The sequence below is a fragment of the Vicia villosa genome, linkage group LG3 (assembly GCF_029867415.1).
Source record: "Vicia villosa cultivar HV-30 ecotype Madison, WI linkage group LG3, Vvil1.0, whole genome shotgun sequence".
Classification (NCBI taxonomy): Eukaryota; Viridiplantae; Streptophyta; class Magnoliopsida; order Fabales; family Fabaceae; genus Vicia; species Vicia villosa.
This window is the reverse complement of record NC_081182.1, coordinates 55,390,027-55,401,338: the sequence shown is the minus strand read 5'-3', so window position 1 is coordinate 55,401,338 and position 11,312 is coordinate 55,390,027.

The following is an 11,312-nucleotide window of genomic DNA, read 5'->3' as shown; positions in this document are numbered from 1 at the left end:
TAATGTCTCTTTTCATGATTCTTTCTTTATGAATGAAAAGTGTTTGATTTGATCATGTGGAGCATAGATACACATCACATGAAGTGGAAGTGAGATTCAATTATCTTCATTGGTAACAGTAACCATGAAGATCATAGAAGGGGACCCATAAGCATGATCTTTAATGACTTGTGTCAGTAGCATCTACTATTATTTAGATCGATTGATTGATTTTTAAATTTTTCTCTGACATTCAAAGCAAATGAGAGATGATAATAATGCAACAAATATTGATCTTTTGTGAAAATCAATTAATGGTGTTTTATAAAGTGACAATGATTGAAGTTTGTGTCTCAGAAAAGATGCTGTTGTTATAAATGTCACCACCAAGTTTATTACTAGTTTAGTACTATGCTGATCTTGCAATGCAAAATGGAATTTTTGGCATTCAAGATGATATAGATTTGTCATGTGTCTCATTTAACTAATTTAGATCGGGAACAAGGATGGATCTTAGTCACATGACCTATATTTGATTGTTACAATTCTTAATTATCTTAGATTATTTAATAGTACATTAAAGTTATTGATTTTGTTTACTCTAAGACCAAGTTATAATATTCGGAGTACAATTATCATTCATTGGTTGATCTAGTGGTGATTGACGCAGGATTTGGTAGGGAGGACTACAGTTCGTTTTCCAGCAACTGTAATCGGGAGGAGGTTAAAACCACTTTATAATAGAATTGACACCCAAATCGAATTAATTGGTTCAATGGACCGGATATTGATGCTGAAAATTAAAAAAAAAATATATATTCGGAGTACAATTTGGAGGAGAGTGGATATCATTGCAAGGAGGATAAGTGATAAAAGCTCTTGCTAAAGTGTGTGATCTATTAGCTTGTCGCCTAGTAAAAACTACCGGAAAAATATTAAAGTTCTTGCTAAAGTGTGTGATCTATTAGCTCGTCGCCTAGTAAAAACAACCGAAAAAATATTGTGTTGTTTAACGGTTTTGAAAATTTTGCCACTGAAAAATTACCAGGGTGAGTCGCGGAACAGTTCGCTCTCTTTAAGACGTTTCGCAGCACTGTCCAAAAATAAGCAAAGCAGTCTTACTACCATGACTCCCCCATGATAAAACAGCTCAGTTCTATACAATATGATTACTACTTGCACAGTAGATATTCGGTCTAACAATACACTCTCTGATGGTACAAAGATCATTCGAATATGGTATAAATATCAATCGTAGTATCTGGTATATCGACCGATCGTAATAATTTCTTAAACCAAAAGATATTTCAATAATTCTCTAAAGAGAATTCAATAATAGTCATTTGACCACTCAAAATAATTTCTCAAACAAAGAGAAATTTGAATAATTCTCTAAAGAGAATCTAAAGATTATATTTGATAATTTCTCAACTCAAACGAGGAGACATTAACATAATTCTCTAAAGAGAATTCAAGAAAGTACTCGGAAAATTCAACAAGTAGAAAGAAAGGGGGAGAAGTTGACGCTTTGACAATTCTAAAGACGCGGAGTTATGAGAGTGAGGAAGGAAAAACTCAACAAAAAGAGTTTTTGGAGTGTTTTAGAATGAAACATGTGCACTCCTTATATAATGAAGTAAGCTAGTCAAGGAATATATTCTAAGCAATGTGGGACTTAAGAGTTTTTATAATTATATGCAAAACAGTCCAACTATCAAAACGCCTCCAGGATAAAACAGCCAAGTTCTATACTATACGATTACTACTTGCACAGTAGATAATCGGTCTAGAAATATACTCTCTGATGATACAAATACCATTTGAGTATGGTATAAATACTACCCGTAGTATCTGGTATACGGATAGTCGTAATAATTTCTCAAACCAAACAAAATTCCAATAATTCTCCAAAGAGAATTCAATAATAGTCATTTGACCACTCAAAATGATTTCCCAAACAAATAGAAATTTGAATAATTCTCTAAAGAGAATCCAAAGATTATACTTGATAATTTCTCAACTCAAACGAGAAGAAATTAACATAATTCTCTAAAGAGAATTCAAGAAAGTACTCGGAAAATTCAACGAGTAGAAAGAAAGAGAGAATAGTTGACGCTTCGACAATTCGAAAGACGCGGAGTTATGAGAGTGAGGAAGGAAAAACTCAACAAAAGAAGTTTTTGGTGTGTTTTAGAATGAAACATGTGCACTCCTTATATAGTGAAGCAAGCTAGTCAAAGAATGTATTCTAGGCAATGTTGGACTTAGAGTTTTTTTCAATTAACACGCAACCACACAAAAAATTCTAACAATGTGGGACTTAAGGAATTTTTTATATTCATCATATTGGAACATGGACATGTTTCAACAATCCATCACTTAAATTTAAAAAAGTGATTTTAGAAGTAACGTCAAACGTTTTTAAGATTATGCATAAACAAAGGTATCTAGGACTTAAATATTTGGGTAGCAAGTAGGATTCTAATTCAACAAGAGAGACAAAATTGTCTTGAACTCTATATCATACATTAAACCCGCATACAAAATTTTCTTAAGGTGTATTCTAATAGCACGTACTTTAATGGCCCTGCACGTGTATCCCAATTAAGTGAAGACTCTAGGAATTCCCCCTCAAAAATATATAGGAATCAGCCTAAGTTCCACAATCACAGAGGTGAGTCTATCAAGAGTACTCATGTAGCCTAGTTACTCCCTCATACATAGTATAGATCTCATTAAGAGTTTCTTAATCTCATCCTCTCATTGCTTCCAGATTCATGCTTTACTTATTTGTACTCGCATGATCATCTTATATTACTCGCAACTTTTTATTATCCATTGAACTTATTTCTTGGGATCTCCAGTCATTTAGGTCGGGTTACCATTATGAGCAACTCATTTCTATATAGGCATTAGTCTCGTATTTTTTGATGTATTCTGGACTTTCTCTCTAGCTAATCCTTTCGTCGAAGGATCTGCTAAATTTTCATCATTGCGTACATGATCCACTCTTACAGCTCCTTCAGAGATACAATCTCTAACAATATTGTGTTTACTTCTTATTTAACGTCTTTTACCATTATAATAACGGTTCTCAATTTTTTCAATAGTTGTGGTACTATCGCAGTTTAACAACACAACTGGTATAGATTTTTCCCATAAAGGGATATCAGCTAACAAGTATCTTAATCAAATTGCTTCTTCACTAGCAGGCACTAATGCTATCATTTGAGACTCCATCGTAGATTGTGTAACGCCCCAATTTAGATTATCTTACTTATTTAGATTATTTATGAATTTTGTGCGTTTATTTAATTATTATGTGGTGATAATTAAATTAATTTGGGTGGTAGGAGTGTGTGATCTTGAGAGAAAGTGTAAAGAGTAATTAGAAGTTGGTATATTTTATTTAAAATTGTTTTATTAATAAAAATAATTATTTAATTTTATTATTTAAAAATAATAAGATAAAAGGAAAAACAAGAGTTTGTAGAGATATTGAGGACAGGATGGAAATTAGGGAAAAGGTGAGGGTAAGGTAGGAATATATTAATGAGGGAATTAGGTTTTTATTTTAAAAAGGTAGTTAGGAGAAAAGAATTTCATCAGTACGTAGAAAAAGTGAAAAGAGACAAAGAGACAAGGGAGGCAAGGGGTTAGCTAGAGCTTGAAGGAGAAGAACCTCATCCGAATTTTTGCTAGGATTTAAGGTAAGGGGGAGAATAACTTTAATAAAAGGTATATGCATGAGGGGGTAGGGTAGAGGAGTCTTTAACATGCATTAGGACATTTGAATTTTTTGCTTAAATCTAAAATTTTGATTATGTTTTGATGTTACATCTTGTTAATTGTTGTTTTAGATGTTGGTTTTCATGTGCAAATGTGTGTGAAATATTCTGTTTTTGTTGGTATAAATTTCACCATTGTTGAACATTTGGGTGTTTTGGGGTAAATGTGAAAGTGTGAAAATACATTATTTTGTTGATGCTAATCTGTGATAAATTGTGAATTTGTGGTTTTAATTATTGGATAATTATTGTATGTCGAATTTTGAGACCGGAGTTTTTTAAAGAATCGAAATCGGAGGTCTGGAAGGCCTCCAACGATGGAAAACGCAAAAAAAAAATCTACATCCTGCGCAGCGATAATAGGCGTCAGCTGTAACACCCCATTTTTAGTAAATTATTTTAATTTAATTATAATGTTATGTGTTTATTTAGTTTATACGTGGGTAATTAAATAAATATGGGTGAGAGGAAGGGTGTGTGACTTTATGGTAGGGTGTGGAGAGTAATTTGAGATAGATAGAATAAATTAGAATTATTTTATTTAATTAAAATAATAATTTGATTTTATTATTTAAATAGAATAAGTAAATAAATAGAAATTAAGAGTCAGTAGAGATATTGAGGATAATTTGGAGAATACAGAGATAAGTGGGGATAAAATAGGGATAAGCTAAATGAGAGAATTAGGTTTTGTTTAAAAAGAGAGAAAAGTGAGGGTGGAGGGTTGACAGGACGTGACATTGAGATTTAGAGAGAGAGAGAGAGAGAGAGAGAGAGAGAGAGAGAGAGAGAGAGAGAGAGAGAGAGAGAGAGAGAGAGAGAGAGAGAGAGAGAGAGAGAGAGAGAGAGAGAGAGAGAGAGAGAGAGAGAGAGAGAGAGAGAGAGAGAGAGAGAGAGAGAGAGAGAGAGAGAGGAGAGAGAGAGAGAGAGAGAGAGAGAGAGAGAGAGAGAGAGAGAGGAACAATTATTAGAGAAGCTTGGAAGAATTTTGCAAGAGAAATCAAAGGTAAGGGCGTAGAATAGCTTATAATAAAATTGGTTTATGCATGAAGGGTAGGGTAGAGGAGTCTTTAACCTCCAATAGGATTAGTGGATTTTGTTGATGATCTTGAATTTGATTATTCTATGTGATTTGTGTTGTTATGAGTGTTGAATTTCATGTGTCAATGTATGAATAAAATTTAATTTTATTGTGTTCATGTATTTCCCACCATTGATGTTGTTTGAAAGTTTTAGGGAAATGTGAGACTATAGAAATCCATAATTATATTTATTAAATAGTTTAATTTAATGCTAATTGATGAGTAAATTATATAATAATTACAAAATAATTGTTTTATATTTTATTCAATTAATTATTTCAAAATAATTAAAATATTTAACTATTTCTAATAAATTAAATAACTTTTTTATTTCTCCGCTCTCAAATACTCTATATTCTTATTATTTATTAAATTATTTAAATTTTTTAATTCCCACAAAACACCAAAATAGCTCAAATAGAAATATTTCAACAAGACACACATATAATCACTCAATTTAAATCAAATAAATTAATAAAAAATAATTATCTAAAGTAGGGGTGTTACATTGAAAATATCTCCGATAGCACCTCTGGGGGAATTGATTGTTGTAGTCGGGCGTACTAAGCGTTTCCAACAACACCCCTGGATTCAGAAGATGCACGAGGCATTGTGGGGATGGATTGTTGTAGTCGGGCGCTCAAAGCGTGTCTGACAGTACCCCTGGATTTTGAAGTTGCACAAGACATTGTGGGGAATTTATTGGTATAGTTAGACGTACTAAGTGTTTCTGATAGCACCCCTGAATTCTAAAGACGCACGATGTGCTGTCGAGAATTGATTGTTGTGGTCGGGCACTCAAAGTGTGTCTGATAGCACCTCTGAATCTTCACATAGGCAAAGTTCCAGGGAGGTTTATTGTTGTAGTCGGACGTGCAAAGCGTCTCTGACAACACCCTAAAATCTTTAAGTTGGGTATCAACTACATTTGATAGTTTCCTGGTTCACTACTATGTGCATTCCTGTTTTTGGGGCCCTAAAGAGGGGGCAAGGCAAAAAGCAGAACTGCAAGAATATTATATATATATATATATATATATATATATATATATATATATTTCATTTCACTATTATATAATCAAATTACAAATACACTATTAATACATTACAGTCGGCCTTGAATGTATACCGAGCGCTCCACCCCGGATATGTTGATCGGGTAGCTTGATGGTTGGTAGATTTGGAGGGTCGGGCCCTTGGCTTGGGATGTGTCCACTACTATAAAAAATATAGTTAACCTCGGACGCGAAATGCATTTAACCTCGGTTATATATTTGTATCAGTATGAGTAGCTAAACACTCATAGGTTAGGTTTTGTACGATGAACTTATTTTGAACATATTGGGACACGTGTCTAATTTGTTATTGCATTAACAATTGAAGTTATATTTATATTTAATTATCTCTTTTGCCTAACATGTGTTATTTGAGATACTCTATTAATATGATCTTGGACGCATAGGGAATTCTGACCCTTAGCCTAGGCGTTTGAACTACGGATATTATTGTACTTATGTCGGTTGAATAAGGATATGAGACCTCTAGTAGTGGACTTGGAATTAATGTATTGTTACATTGCCTAATTTCACTTACGCTGGTTGAATAGGGATAGGAGACCTCTAGTAGGAATTAGTGATCTATATACCAAGGGATTGGGCATAGGGGCTTTGTTATTTCGCCGTGGAAATATAACGAATTTACCATTCTTGTAATACATTAGACATCAACAGGTACTTTGATAGTGGTTGCTCAAGAGATGCGACGGATGAAAGAAACTATCTCAAAGACATCAAACCTTATTCCAACTGCTATGTTAATTTTGGTGATGGTGCTAAAGTAAAAGTCATTGAAAAAGGACATTTAGACTATCATGGTCTACCTTGCCTTAATGATGTTTTATCAATTGATGGTCTTACTACTAATCTTATAAGCATCAGTCAACTATGTAATCAAGATTTATGTGTCAAGTTTAATAGTGTTGAATGAATTTTCAGAGATAAACAACACACTCATTTGATGAAGGGATCCAAATTTATAGACAACTGCTACATGTGGTCACCTTTTAATAAGAATTGACCTCAATCTTGTTTAATTTTCAAAATTGAAGAAACTAAGTTGTGGCACATAAAACTTGGGCACTTTAACCTCTAAAGTATGAGGACAATTGTTGGTGAGAAGGCTATTGTTGGCTTACTTGATTTCAAGATCGAAGAAGGTAAAATTTTGTGGTGACTACATGGTATGAAAGCAAACCAAGATGTCACATAAGAAGGTTCAACATCTTACAACTACATGTGTGCTTGACCTACTTCATATGGATCTCATGGGACCCATGCAAGTTGAGAGTCTTGGAGGAAAGAGGTATGTCTTTGTCTTTATTGATGATTACTCCATATACACCTGGGTCACATACATTCATGAGTAATTTGATACCTTTGTTGTTTTTTAGGGACTGTGTAATTGCCTATGACGTGAAAAAGGAGAGGAGATTATCAAGATCATTCGTATTTGAAGTGATCATGGCAGGAAATTTGAGAACTCAAACTTCTCTACCTTCTGCAATACTGAGGAAAATGCTCATGAGTTTCCTGCTCCCATTACACCTCATCAGAATAATGTTGTTGAAAGGAAGAATCGCACCTTGCAAAAATGGCTAGAGTTATGATTCATGCTAAAAATATTTCATACTATTTTTGAGCAAAAACAATGAATATTGTTTGTCATGTTCAAAACAAGAACAAAGACGAAAGCTTGATCATAAGATGTGATGAAGGCGTCTTTATAGGGTATTCCATTAACAGCATGGCATATGGGTGGTTAAAAAGCGCACAAAATCAATGATAAAATCCCTAAATGTCATTGTTAATGATGATCAAGCTGAAGTGATTCTGCACGAAGACGAAGATTTTGCTCTCACTAGTCAAAAATGTTGTGTAAGGTATTAGAGACCATAAAACTAACAACTTGTGGCCTGATGAAGAAGTTGGAGATCTAAATAAAAAAATCACTACAAGAAGAAAAGAGCTAATTAATTATGGAGAAATGATAATATATGTTTTATTTCAAAAATATCATTTAGTTTAGATCATTTTTAGATATTCAAGTTATAATAATGTGTGTGTGTATATATATATATATATATATATATATATATATATATATATATATATATATATATATATATATATATATATATATATATATACATATATATATATATATATATATATATATATATATATATATATATATATATATATATATATATATATATATATATATATATATATATATATATATATATATATATATATATATATATATATATATATATATATAAAGAATCACAATAAAATAACAAGTTTGATTTTATCTATAAGATAGAATATATTAAAAATTGACCATTAAAAAGAACATTGTTTGAAATATACGAAATGGTAAAAAAAAAAGTTAAGTATATGAAATAAAATTGAATTTTATACCATTTTTATCTTTTAAATTCATTTGCATGCACTTTCAAGTTATAACATGGAGGAACCTAAGAAGTAAGAGCACCAGGAGGCTAGCGGCAAGGAATCAAACTATCAAAGAATCTATGAACTCCGATCAATCAACGCAAGGCCGGCTTTTCACAGTTTTCAAAGACGTTGAATTCACTCTATAAAATTGCTAGTACTTCTAATCAAATATTTTCTACTTACAAAAAATTGCATAAACAAGATTATAATAGAACATGGCTCAACAATCTACATCACAAGCTCAACTTAGAAAAATATGCTTTCGGCAATCTTTTATTTCTTGGAGAGAAACTAGACGGCTGTTTAGTTAGCTTCAAAAAATAAAAGTGAATAAATAAGTGATTTTGTTAAGTGTAAATGAATTTAATAAAGAGAGACCGTTGGGAGTTGAGTAGAGCAGTTAGATTGTGATATGAGGAGGTGGGGATTAGATTGGTGAACTAGGAATGAAGTCCAATACACATTCACTTCAGTTGAATACTAAATATATAAGGACTTTTCATATAGAATTAAGGGCATAACTGTGCAAGAAATTAAATAAAATTATTTCTTGAGAAGAATATAACGTGGTGAAAACAACGTCAATACTAGTTTGCGGCTATCTTTAAGGAGGTGATGGTTGATACTTGATATCATATCGGATAAACATTACATTGTAGTAGAAAACTTATTTACAATTTTTTAATTGTGGTTTATACCATTTTCTAAAGAAAATATGACAAGTACACTTAAATTAGTGAAAATATGAGAAAATTGCATATGTATAAGAGGAAATTATATATTTGTTATATTTTCATTGAAAAATAATTTAAATCACACTTAAAGAATTGTATCGAAGTTGTCTCCATACATGTAGCAGCGCCTAAAACCCAATATATGTGGAGGCGCGTGTTTGATTCTATATCCAAACGAAATTTTTAGGATGTTCCATGCTTCTTTTGCCGAGTCTACATCATCAAATTTCTCAATGTTATCTGGATCAACACGTTGATGAATTATAAATAAAGCTTTATAATATTTTTCCTCAAATTTTTATGTGCAGTTTTTTGTTCATTTGTAGCATTCTTTTCAATTGGTGTTACTTCATTCTTCACAAGATCTCAAAGATCTTGATAGCAGAAGATAACTTTTATCTGCTTACACCAATTTTCATAATTCTTATCTTTTAAGATTGGAAGATTTGCTGGAAAGTGTCCGTTTGGATGATTCATCGTGCTATGCTTTCCAAAGATCACAGCCAGTGTTTTAGATTTCATATGTTAGAGTTAACCCCAAACTTGGAGATAATATAAATCAATCTTTCTGATTGATTACGCCTCCTGGTCTTCACTCTTCACTCGAGTGTCTCAATAACTCCCTGATTGGAAGATGATTCAACTGCGTAACGAATATGAGAGAAGATAAATTGAGAGAGAAATTAGGATTTTGGGAGAAAGGGGGAGAAGATGGAATAGAGTCTGCAGAGTTTCTCTCTGCTTTCAACTAGAAATTTTGTTCAGCATTTTTCTCCTTTTTATTTACAACAATAGAGTACCTCCCTATTTATAACTAAGTTTGTTTGTTCACCAGCAAACTCTAACGAACTCAACTAATACACAAAACAATTGCTAAGTTCAACTATGTCAAAATACACTCGTTCGGCAACTACATACTTCAACAACTACTTGATATATTCGACTCTCTATCGAATACAATTAATATAGACTATGTCGAATATTGCTTAGCACAAAGAATTACACATTAAACACACTACATAATCCCTTGTATCTAAGTTATCTATATTTATCATATTTATCAATCTCTTGAACAGTTCGACATGCACAACCTTCGCCGTGATGTATGTAATCTGATTCTCGGTTCTCCAGTATTCCAAGTGTAGCTTCCTTTTTGCTACTTTCTCTCAAAGATAATAGAACCTCATCTCGATGTGTTTACTATTTCCATGTGCTATCAGGTTCCAGATTGATAGCAGACATGTTGTCGATCTTCATGGTTATTGCTCTATGATTTTGCCCAGTAATTTCTTCGACCAAATTCACCATCCACCTTTTTTGACATGCACATAGAAAGACAACTATATACTCAACCTAACATGATGACAACACTACTACAGGTTTTTTTCTTGAGCTCCAACCAACTGGTGCACCATCTAGCATAACACACATAACCAGTTGTGGATTTTCTATCATCTACATCACCACACCAACAAGAGTAGGTGTAACCCACTAGTTTGCATTATTTTCTTTCATCTATTGCAGGAAAAAAATGTCATAGTCGAGAGTTCCTTCGAGATACCTTGGTATCCTTTTCGGAGCTGCAATGTGTGATACCTTTGGCTTATGCGTGAATCTACTCACCATACCTACATCGTATACTAGATCAGGTTGTGTGACAACGGCAACTTAATAATCCAATAAGTCTTTTATAAATAGATGGATCGATATCTTCTTCATCTGAGTCGTTCGACAGTTGCAAACTTGGTTCAGTAAACATCAAAGTTGCATTGCAGTATTCCATCTCAAATATTTTGAGTATCTCATTTACATATCACTTATGATGCATCATCAGGCCTCTATTACTTTATAGAATTCAATATCGAGGAATATGAAATGTTTCCCAGGTCAAACATTTCAAACCCCTTGCTCATATCACCTTTGAAGTCTTCGATCTCCTTCTTTCAGCTACATGTTATCAACAGGTCATCAAAATAGAGACATGGTATAAGCAGTTCACTCCCGCTTCTTCTGTCATATACTCCATGCTCAGTTGTTCACTTCATAAATTTCTTTTCTCTTATGAAACTATATATCTTCTTATTCCAAGCTCTTGGAGTTTGTTTAAGTTTGCACAGGGCTTTATGCAGCATGTATACCTTGCTTTCTTGGTCTCGCTTCACAAAATCAATTGGTTGTGCAACATAAACTTATTCATCTAAGGGGCCATTC